This window comes from Oryctolagus cuniculus, chromosome 17 (genome assembly GCF_964237555.1).
Source record: "Oryctolagus cuniculus chromosome 17, mOryCun1.1, whole genome shotgun sequence".
In the NCBI taxonomy this organism is placed as follows: Eukaryota; Metazoa; Chordata; class Mammalia; order Lagomorpha; family Leporidae; genus Oryctolagus; species Oryctolagus cuniculus.
The window spans coordinates 60,404,316-60,424,860 of record NC_091448.1 but is presented as its reverse complement, the minus strand read 5'-3'; the positions used below and the strand labels follow the sequence as shown (position 1 = coordinate 60,424,860).

At 47.0% G+C, this 20,545-nt stretch overlaps 1 protein-coding gene across 3 annotated transcripts in view; it reads left to right on the top strand.

Annotated features, from left to right (window-relative positions):
* The first annotated feature begins 3,003 nt into the window (after positions 1–3,003).
* SPECC1 (sperm antigen with calponin homology and coiled-coil domains 1) overlaps positions 3,004–20,545 on the top strand; it is a 338,358-nt gene continuing 320,816 nt past the window's right edge. For all 3 annotated transcript variants that reach the window (XM_070061462.1, XM_008270674.4, XM_070061464.1), the window contains exon 1: positions 3,004–3,126. The gene's annotated coding sequence lies outside the window, so the exon portion shown is untranslated. The remainder of the gene's footprint in view (positions 3,127–20,545) is intronic.

The window sequence follows — 20,545 nt, the reverse complement described above, 5'->3', positions numbered from 1 at the left end:
GGGAAAACAGAAGATGGCCCAAATCCTTGGGCCCCTGTACCCACATGGGACATCCGGAAGAAGCTCCTGGCTCTTGGCTTCAGATTGGCCAAGCTCTGGCCATTGAGGCCATTTGGGGAGTGAACCAGCTGATGGAAGACCTCTCTCTGTCTCTTTCTCTCTCTATCTGTAACTCTGCCTCTCAAATAAATAAAATAAATCTTTGGGGCCAGCATTGTGACACAGCAGGTTAAAGCCGTGGCCTGCAGTACGAGCATCCCATATGAGTGCGGTTCATGTCCTGGCCGCTCCTCTTTCGATCCAACTCCTTGTTATGGCCCAGGAAAGCAGTGGAAGTGCTTGGGCCCATGCACCCACATGGGAGACTGGGAGGAAGCTCCTGGCTCCTGGCTTCGGATCGATGCAGCTCTGGCCACTGCGGCCTTTTGGGGAGTGAACCCGCAGATGGAAGACCTCTTTCTCTATCTCTACCTCTCTCTGTAACTCTCTCTTTCAAATAAATAAAATACATTTTTAAATAAAATAAAATAAATCTTTAAAAATAAATAAAACTTATGGGCTACATGTAAAGCATTTCATAAATATATCTAAATATATATCTAATTATATGGATATATGTAATCTAATATATAGCTGTATCTAAACATATTTAGATATAGATATAGATATGAATTGCTTTAAATTGTTACAGAGTAAGAGGAAAGTGCAAAAGCTTCCAAATTCTTTATGACACAAGCATAACATTGATTCTGAAACTGAAAATTACACATTCAAAAAGAAAATTATCACCCACTCTCACTTTTAAGCATCAATATATAAAACTCTACCTAAAATATTATAGCAAAGAGATCAAGCAGTATGCTTTAAAAAGATGATAACATGACAAGTCAGTTTATTCCAGGAACAAATTGGATTTTTATTAGGAATTTATTATAATGAGGTCTCAACACTCTTATTTTAGTATTAGAAAACTTGACGCCGCAGGCTTTGCTGAGGCTGTAACGACCAGGATTGATGTCTTCCCAGCCTTGACCCTGTGGAATGAGGCAAATGTTCAGGTCTTCAGGCTCAATTTTCATTTTTTGCAACTATTTATTTATTTGAGAGGCAGAGAGAGAGAGGAGAGAGAGAGATCCTTCATCTATTTTGTTAACTCTCTAAATGGCCACAGTGGCCAGGGCTAGACCAAAGCCAGGAGCCAGGAGCTTCTTTCAGTTCTCCCACATGGGTGCAGGACCTGGGCCATCCTCCACTGCTTTCCCAGACACATTAGCAGGAAGATGGATCGGAAGTGGAGCAGCCAGGACTCGAACTGGTGCCCATATGGGATGCTGGCATCAAAGGCGGTGGCTTCGTCCACTATGCTACAGTGCTGCCGGACTCTGCTGCTTTCTAAAGGGCCAGACCAGGCCTCCTCCACGCTCCTGTCAGAAGTCCTGTTAAGGCTTCAATCATTTCATCTTATCATCGCTCCCCACATGGCTGTGGCCTTTCCGTTCATTTCACTCCTCTATTCAGGCCTGCTGTGGGCACTGCACAAGGCACCCAAAGGTACTCAGTGGCCCTGCCGCCACCCAACACTGGCCATCTGTCTGGGTGCTGCCGCACCATAGGCTGGAAGGCATCAATAGTCAAAACAATTTTAAAAAAATTCTAAGATTTATGTGAAAGGTAGAGTTAGAGAGACAGAAAGAGAGGTCTTCCGCCCACTGGTTTACCCCCCAAATGGCCACAACTGCCAAAGCTGGGCCAGGCCAAATCCAGGAGCTTCTTCTGGGTCTCCCACATGGGTGCAGGGGCCCAAGCACTTGGACCATCTTCTGCTGCTTTCTCAGGCATAAAGCAAGGAGCTGGATTGCAAGCAGAGCAGCTGGGACTTGAACTGGTGCCCATATGGATGCCAGCTTTGTAGGCTGTGGCTTTTACCTGTTATGCCACAGCGCCGACCCCTCAACAGTCTAAATTAATTTTTCACAATAGTGTGGGCTGAGACTAAGCCTGAGGCCAATTCAGCCAGCCATCTGATGAGGGGTCATTTCCTGATTCATTGATGGTGACTTGTTGTGTCTTCAGAAGGGGCAAGGGAACTCTTTGGATAACCACCCCTGCCCATTTTTTAAAAATATAATTTATTTACTTGAAAGGCGGAGCCAGAGAGAGAGAGAGAGAGAGAGAGAGAGAGAGGCAGTTTTCCATCTGCTGGCTCACGCCCCAAATGGCTGCAATGGTGGGGGCTGGGCCAGGCTGAAGCCAGGAGCCTGGAGTTCCATCTGAGTCTCCCATGTGGGTGCAGGAGCCCAAGCCCTCTGACCATCCTCGGATGCTTTCCCAGGTGTATTAGCAGGGAGCTGGCTCAGAGGTGGAGCAGCTGGGACTGTAACTGGCTCTCATGGGAAGCCAGCATGGCCATCATGGCCAATGGCAGATTCTGCTGTGTCACAACTCCAGCCCACGGGGTCCCTTTCATAAGGACACTAATCTCCACCTCCAGCACCTCACCATTTCACAAAGGCCTCTCCTCCATACACCATCCCCCTGGGAACTGGGGGAGGGCCGCAGTGAGGTCTGGGCTGGGAGCTAACAGTCGGGGTGTCCAGAATACACAGGTATTCCATGCATAGGTATGTGTGTGTATCACCTGTTGTCACAGGTGCTGCAAAGGGAGGAGAGCTCTGGGGCAGTAGTAGTTCTTAAACTTGAGGGCATGAGGGAATGCAGGACCCCATGGTCAGTTTTGGTGAGACTCAGAATTTGCATCTTTATCGCGGTCCCAGGTTGATGTTGAAGCTGCTGGTCCCCACGCCACATTTTGGGGCGAGAGGGAGCCCAGGCCTCGATTTGGGACGTGCCAACGCTGGGGCAGGGAAGGGTAATGAGCCCTTGAGGTCTAAAGAAATGCCCACCACCGGCAAGAGGATGGAGGCGGCAGAGCCGGGAGATGTAGAGACGCCAGGACTACAACTCCCAGGAAGCCCTGCGCCGGCTCGCGCTCGCCCCCTGGAGGTTGCTGGCGGAAGGCGCCGGTGGGACCGCTGGGACCTTTCGGAGCATCTGTGCGAGCGCGGAGCCGCGGCGACTGCGGGCTGCGGCGGCGCCACCAGAGCCGACAGGGAGCTGAGGGGGCCGGTGAGTAGCAGCCGCGCGGGCGTCCGCACTCCTGTACGCCTCAGCCGCATCCTCTGCGGAGGCCGGGTCGACGAGCGCGGGGGTTTTGCTGTCCTGACGCGGGGCGCAGGACTGTCCGTCTCTGGGAAGATGTGCTGGCTGTTACAGCGTCGTCGCCGCGGTGTGACCCCGGTCCTGCCCTGTCCAGCTCAGCCCAGCCCAGCCCTGCCCAGGAGCGGCAGGACCCGTGCCGCAGGTGGCCGCGGCAGGTGGCCGCCCCCTCTCCTCCGTGCCCCGGGGGTTTGGCGTAGGAGCCCGGGGGCTCCGGACGACTGCGGCCCTTGGGAGGCGCTCCCCCCAGGGCTCGCTGTGGTGGGACAGGTGCGTGGGCGCCCCCGGCCCGGGCTGCAGGAGCCTTCCCCGCCTCCGTGGTGCTGCCCCGGAGTACTGTGTGGTGTCCAAGGGACCGAGAAGCCCCTGGCCCTCTTCGTTGTCCGCCGGTGCATCTCCTTGCCGTGTGGTGACCGCGGAAGGGCGCGGGTTGTGCGTCTCCCGCGTCCACGCAGCGCGGTGCACCTGGCGGTCCCCGGCGGGGCGGCGGGGAAAGAGGGGGCGTTCCGGGAGAGCGGGCGCTGGGAGTGCAGCTGTAACAGCCAAATATCTTGGACATCAGCTTGGTTGGTGTGCTTTGGGAGTGTGTGTGTTAAGGCTAGTTTGACGTTTGACACCGAATAGCATATTTTTATTTTGCGGGAGCTCCATTCGCCAGTCCTCAAGTTTATATAATAAGCAGCGTACGGTTTGGGGAAAAAAATAAAGAAAAAATAATAATAAACAGTCGGCGAAGGTGCTCTCCTTTGCCCTCTACCGGAAGAATTATGTTGGGCTGGTTGACATGCGTATCCATCCGTCATTGCAGCAGCTGGTGGCAAGAGATAAAATGTTTTGGAGCGGAGTCACCACTCGGCCCTTCAGAGCGGTTTTGGGGTTCAGAAGATTTGGTTATCCAGCTTCAAACACCGGGCTGTTTCGGCGTTTAAGAGGGAGAGAGGTGGGGACACGAGCTTGTCAATCCCAATGCCTTACTCTGCAGAAGATAGCTTGGCCAAGACAGCCTCACAACAAACAGGTTTCATTTGGTAGCCAAAACTAGCTCTGACGCTGCGCCTCCTTAAACTCTGTGTGTGTGTGTGTGTGTGTGTGTGTGTGTGTGTGTGTGATTTTTTTTTTTTGGAAAGATGTATTTTATTATTCATTTGAAAGGCAGAGTTGCAGAGAGAGAGAGGGAGATAAAGAGAGGTCTTCTATCTGCTGGTTCACTCTCCAAATGCCCAAAAGGGCCAAGGCTGGGCCAGGAGCTTCCTCTGGGTCTCCCACGTGGATGCAGGGGACCAAGCACTTGGGCCAGCCTCTGAAGCTTTCCCAGGTGCATTACCAGGGAGCTGGATCAGAAGTGGAGCAGCCGGGTCTCAAATTGGTGCCTATATATGCTGCTGGTACTGCATGCAGTGGCTTAACACGTTATGCCACAATGTGACCCCCTCTGTATCAGTTAACACTAGGTTGGCTCTTCCAAGCAGATAACGTTATTGTCTGTTAAGACATAACAGGTATCTTTCTCATGTTTGTACTTCTTACCTTCCACTGTCTACACTCTCTGCAGTGTTGACTATTCAGGCTAAATAGGACATTTTGGTCTGGGACTTTGGTTGTAGGGGGACATTTCCATTGTATCTTCACTAGGCAGACACTATTACATTAAGTAAGTTTCCATTTATGCCTAATGACTAAGAGTTTAAAAAGTCAGAATGTGTACTGGTTTTTTCCCAAATGTTCTTGTATAGCATGTATTGATATGACTGTTTCCTTCTTAAAATCTTTTTTAAAGGATTTGTTTAAAGGGCAGAGTTAGAGAGAAAAGGTGGGGTTCATTTACTGACTGACAATAGCTAGGACTGTGCCAGGCTGAAGCCAGGAGCTCCATCTGGGTCTCCCATGTGGGTACAGGGGACCAAGCACTGAGACCATCTTATGCTGCTTTCCCAGGTGCATTAGCAGGGAGCTAGCTCAGAAATGGAGCAGCTAGGACTGGTGCTCGCATGGGGTGTCAGCATGGCATCAGTCACTTAACCTGCTACACCCCAATGCTGGCACCTCCTCTTAACATTATTAACATAAAGGATTATGTTGCCACATTTTATTTCATTAAAATCCTGCCTTGGTTGTTTTGAGAGATTCAATAAGCCAACATTTTACTTAGGGTTTGGTTTCTTTCTTTCTTTTTTATTTATTTATTTATTTTTGACAGGCAGAGTTAGACAGTGAGAGAGAGACAGAGAGAAAGGTCTTCCTTCCGTTGGTTCACCCCACAAATGGCCGCTATGGCCGGCAAGCTGCGCCGATCCAAAGCAGGAGCCAGGTGCTTCCTCTTGGTCTCCCATGCGGGTGCAGGGCCCAAGGACTTGGGCCATTTTCCTCTGCTTTCCTAGGCCATAACAGGGAGCTGGATTGGAAGTGGAGCAGCCAGGACTCAAATCAGCGCCTGTATGGGTGCAGGGCCGCGGAGCCGGCCTTTTTTTTTTTTTTAAAGATATATTTATTTATTTGAGAGACAGAGTTACAGACAGGCAGAGAGAGAGAGAGAGAGAGAGAGAGAGAGGTCTTCCATCCACTGGTTCACTCCCCAATTGGCCGCAATGGCCGGAGCTGCGCCAATCCGAAGCCAGAGAACGGAGCTTCTTCCAGGTCTCCCATGCGGGTGCAGGGGCCCAAGGACTTGGGCCATTTTCCTCTGCTTTCCTAGGCCATAACAGGGAGCTGGATTGGAAGTGGAGCAGCCAGGACTCAAATCAGCGCCTGTATGGGATGCTGGTGCCACAGGTGGAGGCTTAACCTACTATGCCACAGCGCCGGCCTGGTTTCTATTTGTAAGTGAAACTGGCCTATAGTCCACCCCTGCCCTGTTTCGTCTCAGCTCAGTAGAGTTGTGCTGTCCTCACTGGTTGACTTGGGAAGCATTGCATCATTTTCTGTGCTGTGGAATGGGAGAATTATCTGTACCTAGAAGCTTGGCAGACCTTGACTGCAGACTGCCTGAGCTGCTGCTGGTGTTTTTTAGGAAGTGGGTGTCAGTATTTAATTACCTTTCCAGTTTTTTTCCCCATGATCAGCTGATCATTTTCTCAGATTTTCTGTTTCTTTTCAAAGTCAATTTAATACTTTCTCTTTTTCTAGAAAACAATTAGCTGTATTAAAATTTAATAGATGCTAGTATAATGTGTAGAATATTCTACTGTGAGAAAATAAACTATATATCAGTGGTATGTTTTCATCATTTTTTTAAAAGATTTATTTATTTATTTGAAAGTCAGAGTTAACACAGAGATAGGAGAGGCAGAGAGAGAGAGAGAGAGGTCTTCCATCTGCTGATTGACTCCCCAGATGGCTGCAATGGCCAGAGCTGTGCTAATCCAAAGCCAGGATCCAGGAGCTTCTTCCTGGTCTCCCACATGGGTGCAGAGGCCCAAGGACTTGGACCATCTTCTACTGCTTTCCCAGGCCATAGCAGAGAGCTGAATCGGAAGTGGAGCAGCCAGGGCTAGAACCGGCGCCCATATGGGATGCTGGCACTGCAGGCAGCGGCCTTATCTGCTACACCACAGCGCCAGCCCCTTGGGTACACTTCTTTGAGCTACTTTCCTTTTCCCTGAAGTATCTCGTCTTAGAAGTTCCTTTGTAATGACTGCATTTCTGTTTTCATGGTATCTGAAAATGCCTTTATTTTGCCAGCATTCTAGAATTCTGGCTTCACTGTGTTTCTTTTTTCCATTGATTTCAAAGTGATTTTAGTATTTTTTCTAGCATTTATTAAAGGTATAGCTGGAAAGTTTTGGAAGCTCTATCTTACCACATTGCTTAAAGAGAAATAAAGATAAAAAACAGATTAATTTATGATCTAATGAACTGTCAGTTTCTTTGTTCTTTGTACCCTTAGTGTATTGGATATAAAATTCTATATTTATTTCATTTTTAAATTCGTGTTCCCTGTATCGTCATCTTATTTTTCCTCTATTGGGCATGTTGATGGTGACAATTGTGTTAGTTGTCCACTAAGATTCCTGCAGGATTTTTAAAATTCTATTTCTATCAGCTACATATACACACGTATTCATATATATGTATATGCACATACTTTTATTTATTTATTTATTTGAGAGGTAGAGTTACTGACAGTGAGAGAGAGAAACAGAGAGAAAGGTCTTCCTTCCATTGGTTCACCCCCCAAATGGCCGCCACGGCTGGAACTACGCCGATCCGAAGCCAGGAGCCAGGTGCTTCCTCCTGGTTTCCCAAGTGTGTGCAGGCGCCCAAACACTTGGGCCATTCTCCAGTGCCCTCCCTGGTCACAGCAGAGAGCTGGACTGGAAGAGGAGCAGCCGGGACTAGAACCCGGTGCCCATATGGGATGCTGGCGCCTCAGGCGGAGGATTAGCCAAGTGAGCCATGGCGCCAGCCCCCACATACATATTTTTAAACATTATATTTTTGATGCTAGGCTTGTAGGTGATTAAAAAGTTCACAATTTCTATCTTATTGGTGAATTTCATCTTTTAGGAATATTATTTATTTCTGCTTTTGATTTTGTTTTGTCTAATATTAACATTAGCATACCTGTTTTTTGTTAGCACTTATCTGGCTTATCTTTTCGATTTGTTCATATTCAGTTTTATGTATTTTGTTTCAGTTATGGTTAGCTTAGGTTATTTTTTTGCTTTGCTTCATTGCTTGACATTTGTCTTTTTTTTTGACAGGCAGAGTGGACAGTGAGAGAGAGAGACAGAGAGAAAGGTCTTCCTTTGCCGTTGGTTCACCCTCCAATGGCCTCCGCGGCCGGCGCGCTATGGCTGGCGCACCGCGCTGATCCGATGGCAGGAGCCAGGTGCTTCTCCTGGTCTCCCATGGGGTGCAGGGCCCAAGCACTTGGGCCATCCTCCACTGCACTCCCGGGCCACAGCGTTCACCCATGTCATTGCTTGTATCAGAATTTTTTCCTTTTTAAGGCTGAATAATATTCCATTGTATGTACACACCACATTTTGCTTATCCATTCACCTGTTATTGGGCTTGTGTTGCTGCCACCTTTAAGCTGTTGTGAACAATGCTGCACTGGCCAGCGATGTACACATATCTCTACAAGACGCTGATTTCAAGTCTTTTGGGTATATACACCCAGGTGGAATTGCCAGGTCATATAGTAATTCTATTTATAACTTCTGCTATCCTGTTTTCTGCCCCAATTTTCATTCCCCTCACAAGGCACAAAGGTTCCAATTTCTCCACATCCCTGTCCACATTTGTTATTTTCTGTTTTTTGTTTGATTGTTTGTTTTGCTTTGGGTAATTTTTGGTAGTAGTCATCCCAATAGGTGTGAAATCTTTGTATTTTAATGGACAGCTTTAACTCATTTGTATATATTTTGGTTACTGACATTTTGGAACATATACCTGCCATCTTCTTTTATGTTTTTATATTTCCTCTGCATATTTTCTGCCAGCCTCTACCCCTTGCCTTCTTTTTATTGGGTTGACTGAGTTTTTCTTGTCCATTTGATTCCTCTCCAGATACGGAAATTATCAGAAATTATAGGTATTGTTCCTATTCTGCTTAAGGCAGTTGTGTATAAATATTTTCTCAACTTCTTATTGAGGCATAACATAAATGTACATATGTGCACAAATTATAAGTGTAAAACTCAAGGAATTTCAATAAACTGAGCACACAGAACAAGACACAGCCTTTCCTATACACCAGAATCTGTCCTGTGCCACTCCCCACCAATAAGAAATTGCTCTTCTTGCATCTAAAACAGATTAGTTTTGCCTGTTTTTGTATTTTATGTCAATAGAAGCATACAAGGTGTACCCATATCTGGCTTCTTTCCATCAGTATTACACTTATGAACTTTGCATTCTTTTTTGTTTGTTTGTTTGTTTTTTAAGTGTCACACACACAGATCTTCCATTTGATGGTTCACTGCCCAAATACCCCCAACAGCCAAGGTTAGGCCAAACCAAAGCCAGGAGCTAAGAATTCCACCTGGACTCTCATGTAGGAACCCAAGTACTTGGTCCATCATCCTCTGCCTCCCCGGCACTTTAGTAGGCAGCTGGATCAGAAGTGTGGAGTGGCTGGGACTCAAACCAGGCATTCTGACATGGGATGTGGCGTCCTAAGCCATAGTGTAACCTTAACAACACCTGGCCTGTCTGTATTCTTGAGTATAGCTGTGGTCTATTCATTCTCACTGTTGAGCGTATTGCGTTCTGTGCATTCCATAATGTACATGTCCACTTTACACTGATTGGCATTTTGGTTGTTTGCAGCTTGGAACTATTATTATAGTACTGCTATGAACGTTCTAGAACATTTCTCGTGTTGGATTGAATGCCTGTTTGTTGAGTATATATCTAGGAGTAGAATTAGTTGGTCACAGCACATGCGTGTGCTCAGTTTTAGAAGATACTGCCAAACAGTTTTCAACAGGGGTTGTACCAGTTTATTTACCCTGAAAATCCTTTCCATCGTTTGGTAATTTCTATCTTTTGTTCTTTAGTCATTCTGGTGGATATCACATTGTGATTTTAATTTGGATTTCCCTGAGATAAATGAAATTGAAATCTTTTGGTTCCCTTTTCTGTCTGTCTGCCTCCCTTCTCTCTCTCTCTCTCTCTCTCTCTCTCTCTTTCTCTCTCTTTTTCTATAAGATTTATTTCATTTTATTTGAAAGGTAGAGTTAGAGAGAGGGAGAGAGAGATCTTCCATCTGCTCATTCATTCCCCAAATGAATGCAACAACTGGGAGTGAAGCCAGGAGCCTGGAACTCCATCCAGGTCTCCCATGTGGGTGGCAGTGGCCAACACTTGGGCCATCTTCCAGTGCCTTCCCAGGCACATTGGCAGGGAGCTGGATCAAAAGTGGAGCAGCCAGGACCCAAGTGGGCGCTCATATGGGATGCTGGTGTTGCAGGTGGTGATCTAACCTGCTGTGCCACAATGCTGGCTGCATTCATTAGTTCCCTTGATTTTTCGCACATATCCAAGCCATTTTTTTCTGTTGCTCTTTGAAGATAATCTGTGTGAGGGTATATAAACCCTCTATGAGTAAAACATGAAAGGATCTTAACAGGATTTAATTCTCTCATGTTGAGAGTCTATGAAGTTTATGGGTTTCATATCATACATAATTATTTAGATAAACTGAGGTTTTATTGTTTCCTCATCATTGATGCTTTTATCTCTTCTGTTTTGCTCAAATGAATCCTTAAATAGTGTTGTTTGTTGCATGGTAGACTTTGTGAGACTTTGCATGTTTTCTTCATTTGGCCTTCCCGTGTGGATACTGCTGGCTACGTGCAGGATTCTGGTTAAAAACTTCTGAATTTTGAAGACAATGCTCCATTACCTGGGGCATGTGGTATAGTGGACAAAGCCTAGGTGATCTGAGCCCTGTTTCTTTGTAGTTAACCTATTTATTTTTTCTGAAGCTTGACTATTTTTCCTTCTCTGTGGTGTTCTAAGATTTCACTGCCGTTTCTGTAGGAGGAAGATCGTTTCTGTTTTTGCTCAGCACTTGGTGGTCCCCTTCATTCTAAAGACTAGTGCATGTCTCAGGCACTGGGGAAGTTTCAGATAGTTCCGCGTCTCTATTCTATTTTCAGCTCCTGGAATTACTATTAAATGGGTACTAAGATTTCTCAACTTAGCTTTTCTGTTTCTTGAAATGGATATTTTTCTTTCAGATGTTCTGTCTTTTATAGTTACTGGCTGCCATCTAGGGGTTCCCTGGCTTGATTTTCTAGTTTACTTGTCTAGTGTTGAAATTTGTCCGGTCGACTCTTCACCCCATTCGTTGAGTGCTTTTTAATGATGATTATCAAAATTTTAATTCCCAAAGTCTCTACTTTTAAATACTTGATTGTTGGATGGCTGTTATTCCACATTCACGAACCATACTGTGTAAGGGAAGGTCTCCCCGCCGTCCCTATCCCTCATCTACCCAGTGCTCTCTGTCCCCGGATGTATTGTTATTGGTAACCATTGTCATTAGTTTCATATGCGTCTTTCTAAAATTTTTTTATGCAAATATGAATCAGATTCTTCATGCTTCATTTGCTTTTTAAAAAGTTTATTTATTTTGATCTACTTGAAAGCAGAGAGAGAGAGAGAGAGAGAGAGATACTATGTACAGGTTCACTCTGCAAATACCCACAGTTGCTGGGGTGGGGGCAGGGCCAGGGCCAGAGTCAGGAGTCCGGAGCTCCATCCAGATCTCTCACCTGGGTGGCAGGAGCCCAAGCATTTGGGCCATCACCTGCTGGCTCCCAGGATGCATGAATAGGAAGCTGGATCAGAAGCACAGTGGCTGGGACTCTACCCGGCATTCTGATATGGAAAGTGTGTGTCTCCAGCAGCGACTTAGCCTACTGTCCCTCAGTGCCTGCCCTCATTCCTCCTTTTCTGCACAGAGTAGCATTATTCTGTATCTTCCCTTCATCCTGCTTTTTTATCTCACAGTGCAGTATGTATCATATATATTTTTCACCTATCCGCTGCTTGCTTTTCATAGATCCAGAGTCCCTTTAAAGCTTTCCAAGGTTGTACTTATTTCTTCTTTGTCCTCTAGTGGCTCTCTTTCCTTGGGTTTATGCTGTCCTGTCAATTTTGTGTCCCCATTTCATGATGTTGAATAAAAATTTGGTGACTCCTATTTTGTGTGTTCCTCTTAGAGTCTAGAATTCCTGTTAGCCTCCATGTGCTGTTTGCTGTAGCCTGCCTCTCATGATTGTTGACAAATCATGTTGTGTCACAGGTGGATAAGAATCCAACCGTCGTAGGCATTCTGTCTGAAAGTGCTCTGGGTCATCACCTGGTCTGATTCCATCCCTGCCTTTGTTTCTATTTGCTGATGGGGAGCCTGGACCCTGCTACTATTTTCCACTGTTTGACAGTCTCCTCTCAAGCTTGTGTTGGGCTGTGGGTTGCTCAGGTTATCTGGTTTCTGAGTACTTTCTACTTTTGTTTTTTCAATTTGAGATTTATTTGAAAGGCAGAGTTATAGAGAGAGGTCTTCCATCCTCTGGTTCACTCCCCAAATGGCCACTATGGTTGGGGCTGGGCCAGGCTGAAGCCAGCAGCCAGGAGTTCCATCTGGGTCTCCCTTGTGGGTGCAGGGCCCAAGGACTTGGACTGTCCTCTGCTGCTTTCCCAGGCTCATTAGCAGGGAGCTAGATCAGAAGTGGTGCAGCCAGGACTCGAACCTGCACCCATATGGGATGCTGGCGCTGCAGATAGTGGTTTAACCATCCACGCTACACCACAATACCAACCCCATACTTTTCTACCTTTCAACTTTTTTTGGACATTATATTTTCCTCTCTCTCTCTTTCTGTAAGATTTATTTATTTATTTGGATGGCAGATCAAGAGTGAGAGAAATCTTCCATCTGCTGGCTCACTCCCCAGATAGCTTCAACAGCCAGGTCTGGGCCAGGCTGAAGCCAGGAGCCAGGAATTCCATTCAGGTTTCCCACATTGGTGGCAGGGGCCCAAGTTCTTGGTCATCTTCCACTGCCTTCCTAGGCTTGTTAAGAGGAAGCTGGATGGGAAGTAGAACAGCCAGGACTAGAGCCAGCCCTTCAACATTGAATGCCAGGGGGCCGGTGCTGTGGCGCAGTGGGTTAACGCCCTTGCCTGAAGCACCGACATCCCATATGGGCGCTGGTTCAAGACCCGACTGCTCCACTTCCAATCCAGCTCTCTGCTGTGGCCTGGGAAAGCAGTAGAAGATGGCCCAAGTCCTTGGGCCCCTGCACCCATGTGGGAGACCCTGAAGAAGCTCCTGGTTCCTGGCTTTGGATCGGCACAGCTCCGGCCGTTTCAGGCAATTGGGAAGTGAACCAGCAGATGGAAGACTTCTCTCTTTCTCTGCCCCTTCTCTCTCTGTGTAACTCTGACTTTCAAATAAAATAAATAAATATTTAAAAAAAAAACATTGAATGCCAGTGTTGTAAGTGGTGGCTTAACCCACTATGCCACAGCATTGGCCCCTCAGTTATCTTACTGATACATGATCATCAACATACTAGTTCTGCCACTTCTTAGAATTTTAAGTCACTTGGAAGATAGACAGATGTGTTTAGTCCCTCATCTTGGTCCAATCTCCAGTACTGTCTTTTATCTAGAATTTATTTTTGTGTCAGGAATCCCCAAGTCAACCTCAGGCTTGATGCTTCACCAGGCACTCACAGAACAGCACATAGTTGTATTTATGGCCAAATTTTTTACAGTGAAATTATCCCAAGAAAAATCTAGAAAGGAAAGAGGTGCATGGGGCCACAACCACAGGAAATCAGGCACAGGCTTCCCAGAGTCCTCTCCCAGCACACACACACACACACACACACAGACTGTGCTTAACTGCTGCAGCAGAGCTGTGACAGCACATATGAGATGTTGCCTACCAGGGAGGCTCACTAGAAACTCAGTATCCAAGACATTTATTAGGGTCTTGTCATGTAGGTCCCCTCTGCTTAGCGCACACCACATTCCAGATTCCCAGAAGGAAAGCAGGTTGTTCAGGGACTGGTGCTGTGGCATAGGCCTCCGCCTGCAGCGCTGGCATCCCATATGGGCACTGGTTCGTGTCCCAGCTACTCTTCTTCTGATCCAGCTCTCTGCTCTGACCTAGGGAAGCAGTAGAGAATGGCCTAGGTGCTTGGGATCCAGCACCCACATGATAGACCCGGAGGAACCTCCTGGCTCCTGGCTTCAGATCGGCACAGCTCTGGCCGCTGCGGCCCTTTGGGGAGTGAACCAGTGGATGGAAGGCCTCTCTCTGTGTCTCTCCCTCTGCCTATCTGTGACTCTACCTCTCCAATAAATAAATAAAATCTTAGAAACAAAAAGGAAAGCAGCACTAACGGCAGTGTGTGAGCCACTCTTACCTGTTAGCATGATGGGAACCCTCCTGAAATCACAGTTCCCTAATGTCAATCAAAGATCAGCCTTTTCTTTTTTTTTTTTTTTTAAAAAGTTTATTTATTTGTTTTCATCTACTTGAAACTCCAAGCCCCAGAGAGAGAGAGAGAGAGAGAGAGAGAGAGAGAATTTGTTGCTGTGTTCCTCTAGTGCCTGTAACAGCCAGGATTGGGCCAGGCTGAAGCTGGGAGTCCAAAAGTCCATCCTGGTCTCCCTCACTGGTGTCAGGGGCCCAAGCACTTGAGCCGTCAGCCACTGCCTCTCAGGATGCAATAGCATGAAGCTGGACTGGAAGCAGAGTAGCAAGGACTCAACTGGGCTCTCCAATAAGGGATACAGACTTCCTAGTTGCAGCTTAACCTGATTGACCACAATGCCTACCCCAAGCTTGTCATTTGAGGGCCTTATAAAAAAAACAGCAATTTCAGACCTGGCATGCTAACTCTTTCCTGCAAAATGTCCCTCCTGGACAGGGCATTCAGCCTAGCAGCTAAGATGCCTGCATCCCACATCACAGTACCTGGGCTTGATTCCAGACTGTGATTCCTGGTGCGTGCTAATACAGACCCTGGAGGCAGCAGGGACAAGCCAAATAACTGGATTCCTGCTACCCATGTGGGAGACTTGGACTGTGCTCCTGATTTCTGGCTTTGGCCCAGCCTAGCTCCAGCCATTGCCAGCGTTTAGGAAGTTAACCAGCAGGTGGGCACTCTAGCTCTCTCTCTCTCTCTCTCTCTCTCTCTCTCTGTGTTTCACTCTGCTCCTCAAATAATAAAAATTAAGTATGGCACATACTAAGTAGCTTTGAATACCTACCAGTGACAGGGCGTGGAGGAACCACTCAGCCATTTAAAATCATTTTTTTTTTCTCTTACTTGGTCCTTTGTCCAACACAGCAATCTGAAGCTTCCTGTACATATATCTATCTATCTATCTATCTATCTATCTATTTATTTATTTTATTTGAGAGTCAGAGTTACACAGAGAGAGAAGAGACAGAGAGAGAGAGAGAGATCCTCCATCCGTTGGTTCACTCCCCAATTGGCTGCAACGGCCGGGACTGCGCAGATCTGAAGCCAGGAGCCAGGAGCTTCTTCCGGGTCTCCCACACAGGTGCAGGGAACCAAGGACTTGGGCCATCTTCTACTGCTTTCCCAGGCCATAGCAGGGAGCTGGATCGGAAGTGGAGCAGCTGAGACTAGAACTGGCACCCATATGGGATGCCAGTGCTTCAGGCCAGGGCGTTAACCCACTGTGCCACAGTGCCGGCCCCCCTGTACGTCTTTTCCACAGAACTATTCTGATCCTCCCAGTCCATGTGAGCCTCTCTATTCCCCAACATCTGGCCATGGCTCTGCTCAGCTCATGTGACATTTCATTACATACTTCTCTTCCTTGATCTAGATAGTTTTTGTTGTCTCACTTTGTGCATTGGTTATCTTTTCATTACTACCAGTAAAAATACCCTATAGGAGCTACTTAGGAAGGAAGATTTTTTTTTTAGGATCATGGTTTTGGGGGTTCACAGTTCTAAGATTGGGGGCCCCCATTGGTTTGATGAGGGCAGTGGATGGCAGAATGCATGCAAAGGTACGATTTTGTGGTAAGCCAGGAAATAGAGCAGCCAGACACAACTTGGCCTTAATAACCAACCCTCTCACAGGAACCACCTTCCAAGGGCCTGCCCCCAGTGACTTAAAGATCTTTCACTGGGCCTATGCTCAAGACACCATCATTGTATCGAGCCTCCACCCTTAATCCATTGACCATTAGCTGAAAACTTTGGGGACCAAGCCTTCAGTACATGGGCCTTTGAGGGGACATCCAAACCATTATCCACAGACCATAACACTTGGTGTCTGCCTGAGTTTAATCTACAAGACTGGGAATTCCTTGAGGATGGAACAGCAAGTCACACTTAGTTATACACCCTGTGTCTCCCTGGCAGGGTGACATGCTTGTAGTTGGTGCCTGTTAATCTCTGTTGAAAGAGCAGCAAGAAGGAAGTAGGAAGCTGTCTCTCCTTCATTCTGCTCCTGCTTCACATGTAGCTGATTTTTGTTCTGTGCTGAGGAGGAACCACCGACCTGACATTTACTGTTCAAGTTGTCTGAGTTCTGTCTGCAGCAGATGGTATAATTAAACAGTTTAGTCTGAGAGGCGTTTTGAGGTCACTGAACCTGAGTGTGGGCTTGGGTTGTCAAATTGTCTTTTCTAACAGGTGATACCCAGTTGTAAAAGTATTTCCTACCTTTCACAATGTTTTTAGACCTCAGACTTGGGGAATTAAATGAATTTTGTTCTCTCTCTTTTTTTAAATTTCTTTTTATTTATTAATTTATTTGACAGGTAGAGTTACAGACAGTGAGAGGGAGAGACAGAGAGAAAAGTCTTCCTTCCGTTGGTTCACTCCCCAAATGGCTGCAATGGCCAGAGCTGTACCGATTCGAAGCCAGGAGCCAGGAGCTTCCTCTGGGTATCCCATGCGGGTACAGGGGACCAAGCAGTTGGGCCATCCTCCACTGCCCTCCCAGGCCACAGCAGAGAGCTGGACTGGAAGAGGAGCAACCGGGACTAGAACCGGTACCCACATGGGATGCCGGTGCCGCAGGCGGAGAACCAACCTAGTGTGCCGCTGCGCCAGCCCCCCTTGTTCTCCTTCTTAAGGCTTTATCATCATTCATCCATGCAAACCCCTCACTTGTTTTGTTGGCTTACTCATATGTTTGTTGGTTCATGTAATTCGTGCATTCTATTCTGCCACTGTATCCTACTCTCAGTTCATGGCTATGTTTTTCTTGCATGAACACTTAAAATTATGCACTATTTTGCATCGATGTATTTTTTTAAAAATTTATTTTATTTGAAAGATAGAGTTACAAATAGAGGTAGAGACAGAGAGAGAGGTCTTCCATCCACTGGTTCACTCCCCAGATGGTCGCAACGGCCAGAGCTGCGCCAATCTGAAGCCAGGAGCTTCTTCCAAGTCTTCCACATGGGTGCAGGGGCCCAAGGACTTGGGCCATCTTCTCCTGCTTTCCCAGACCATAGCAGAGAGCTGGATCGAGGAGTGGCCAGGACTTGAACCGGCGCCCATATGGGCTGCTAGTGCTTCAGGCCAGGGCTTTAACCCACTGTGCCACAGCGCCGGCCCCACGTCTCTGTATTTTTAACTTAGATAAATAACACCATACATCAAATGCCCACAGCAGCTATGGCTGCACTGGGGCTGAAACTGGGAGTTGGGCACTCCATCTGGCTCTCATGGGTGGTAGGAAGCCAGTGACTTGAGCCATCACTGCTGCCTTCCAGCATCTGCAGTGTGGGGAGTCTGAGTCAGGAGCTGGAGCTGGAAATCACATCAGGCACTTAGGAACGGCATTCGGGCATCTTACCTTCTAGGCTAAATGGCTGCTCTTTGTTCCCGTATCTCAGCGTTATCACTCACCACTGTGTCTCAGTGTTATCATTCACCACCCAACTGTGTTGTTTGTGACATCTGGTCTTCATGCCCCCTACATTTTGCCTGTCTGCTCTCCTGGGGGATGGATGCCCACATAGATTCCTACTCCTGGATACCACATTGCTAAGTGAAATCTCATACATACCACCCTTCTGGGCTTGTGTAAGAGTCTTTTTGGGATTTAGACCCAGAAGCAGGATTGGCGGTCATTGTGTGCACCTGTACTTAATGTAACCAGGTACTGCCAGCTTGTTCTCAGAGAGGCAGCTCCATCTTCCATTCCCCAGCCACGCATGAGTACCCTGAAGACCTAATCTCTGCAAACACTTGCTGTTATCCAGCTTTCCAAATTTTAGCAGTGTCACTCTCTTCATTTGCATTTCTCTGATTACTGCCAAGTTTGAGACTATCTTTATATATGTTTGTTACCTTTTAAAGTAATTCCTTTAATGTGACTTGTCTATTTATACCCTGTCCTCATGTTTCATTGGGGTTTCTTTTTTTTTATTTTTTGAGATGTAGTTATTTATTTGAAAGACAGTTACAGAGAGAGAGGGAGAGACAGAGAGATCTTCCATCTGTTGGTTCACCCTCCAAATGGCCACAACAGCTGAGGCTGGGACTGGCTGAAGCCAAAAGCCAGGAACCCCATCTGGGTGTCCCACATGGATGTCAGGGGCCCAAATACTTGCATCATCTGCTGCATCCTCAGGTACATCAGCAGGGAGCTGGATCAGAAGCAGAGCAGCTGGGACTTGAACCGATGCTCCAATATTGGGATGCTGGCATTCCAAGTGGTGGCTTATCACAATGCCAGCACTTCCATTGAGATTCCTAATTGGAATACTTTAGCTGTTAGCTACAGGGCCACTGCTGTAACATAGTGGGAAAGGCCACCACCTGCAGTGCCAGCATCCCATATGGGCCGGTTCGAGTCCTAGCTACTGCACTTCCAATCCAGCTCTCTGCTGTGGCCTGCAAGCAGTAGAATATGGCCCAAGTCCTTGGGCCCCTGCACCTGCATGGGAGACCAGGAGAAGCTCCTGGCTCCTGACTTCATTCTGGCCGTTGCAGCCATCTGGGGAGTGAACCAGCAGATGGAAGACCTCTCTCTCTCTCTCTCTCTTTGCCTCTGCCTCTCTGTAACTCTACCTTTGAAATAAATAAATAAATATTTTTTTAAAAAAGATGTTAGCTACTTGTTAATTTTTAAACAATGCAGATAGTTTTCCTAATATAGTATGTGTCTGCTATCTTTGTTGTTGGTAACTTTTTTGAATAGAAATCCTTAATGTATAATCTGATCAATCTGTCCCTGTATCAGAAGATAAAATGCCTACATTTTTCTGTGAACTTATTGAGTTTTACCTTCTCCGTGTTGACTGACGACATTTAATAATCAAGGCATTTCACATAACCGTGCAGAAGTTTAGCCTCTCCTGAAGCAGTCAAATCTATCTAGGTGCTGGCTGGAGTCACTGAGTGGTGTGTTCCTCTTGTAGCCAGGACTTGGCCCCCTCCACCGAGTTGTCCTCAGTCAGCCCCTTGACCTCCTGACCCCTGCAGACATCTGAGTGCATGACCAGTCCCTGCTGAATGTGCAGCCATACTTTGAACATCAAACAAGCACAGGGATGAAGCTCCCAAGGGTGTTGTGTGAACGTAATTATGGGGTGGGTGGACCCAGAGTGGAAGGCCCGGCAGTGGTTGCTGTATCTTGTGCCCGTGTGGAATGAATGTCAGTATGAGTACTAGAGCGCTACAAAAAGTTCACGGAAAATGGATTGGAAGATGTTTGTTTTTGTGCAAACAAAAAAAAATTCGTGCAGTCTGGGCATATATGTGTAGTCTTCAAAAAGTTCATGGAAAATACGTATTATGGAGACAAAAGGGTAGATGGGGGGGGCAGCATTGTGGCACAGCAGGTTAGGCTGCTGCCTGGGACATGGGCATCTCATGTCGGAGTGCTGGTTTCAGTTCCCACTGCTCCGCTTCTGATCCAGCTCCCGGCTAATGCTCCTGGAAGGCAGCAGGTGATGGCCTAGAAAACTGACTGACTGGCTGGCATCATCTTTTAACTTTTCTGGATTGTGTCTTCTTTCTTATTTTGACTTACAAAAAATGAAGTATGGCTTAGTAAAATTGCATATGAGTGAAAGCTCTCCACCGAGGATCTAAAATCTTGCCCCATAAAGAGCCGTCAAGTAAACACTGTAGGCTTTTCAGGGCCACCATCAGCCGTGGATGGCACATCAGTGAGAATGAAAGTGGCCCTTTCAGGGGCCAGCGCTGTGTCGCAGCAGGTTAAAGCCCTGGCCTGCAGAGCTGGCTTCCCATCTGAGTGCCGGTTTGAGACCTGCTGCTCTACTTCTGATCCAGCTCTCTGCTATGGCCTGGGATAGCAGAAGGTGGTCCAAGTGCTTGGGCCCCTGCACCCACGTGGGAGACCCGGAAGAAGTTCCTGTCTCCTGGCTTCAGATCAGCTCAGCTCTGACCATTGTGGGCATCTGGGGAGTGAACCAGCGGATGGAAGACCTGTCTCTCTCTGGCTCTACCTCTCTCTCTAACTCTGTCTTTCAAATAAATAAAATAAATCTTAAAAAAAAAAAAAGAAAGTGGTCCTTTCATTTGGTCTGGATTTGGGCTATACACTAGTTTGTGAAACTCAGGCCGTAAGCCACAGGTTTATACTTAGTTTTTCTTCCTTCTCGTTTCTCAGGTGTGAGATTGTGACATCTGTTAGTAAATACAGAGTAAGCACTGAGATTATAGTGATGGACAAGACAAAAATTCAGTCTTTTAAGCTTAATGTGTGGGTAGGGAGACAGACAAATGAGCAAGCAATTCCCGAGGATAACAGTGCTGAGCACAGAATTGGGCGGCGGGGGGCGGGGGGTTTGAGAGCAAGACATGTCAGATAAGACTTTCTGGAAGGTGCCAG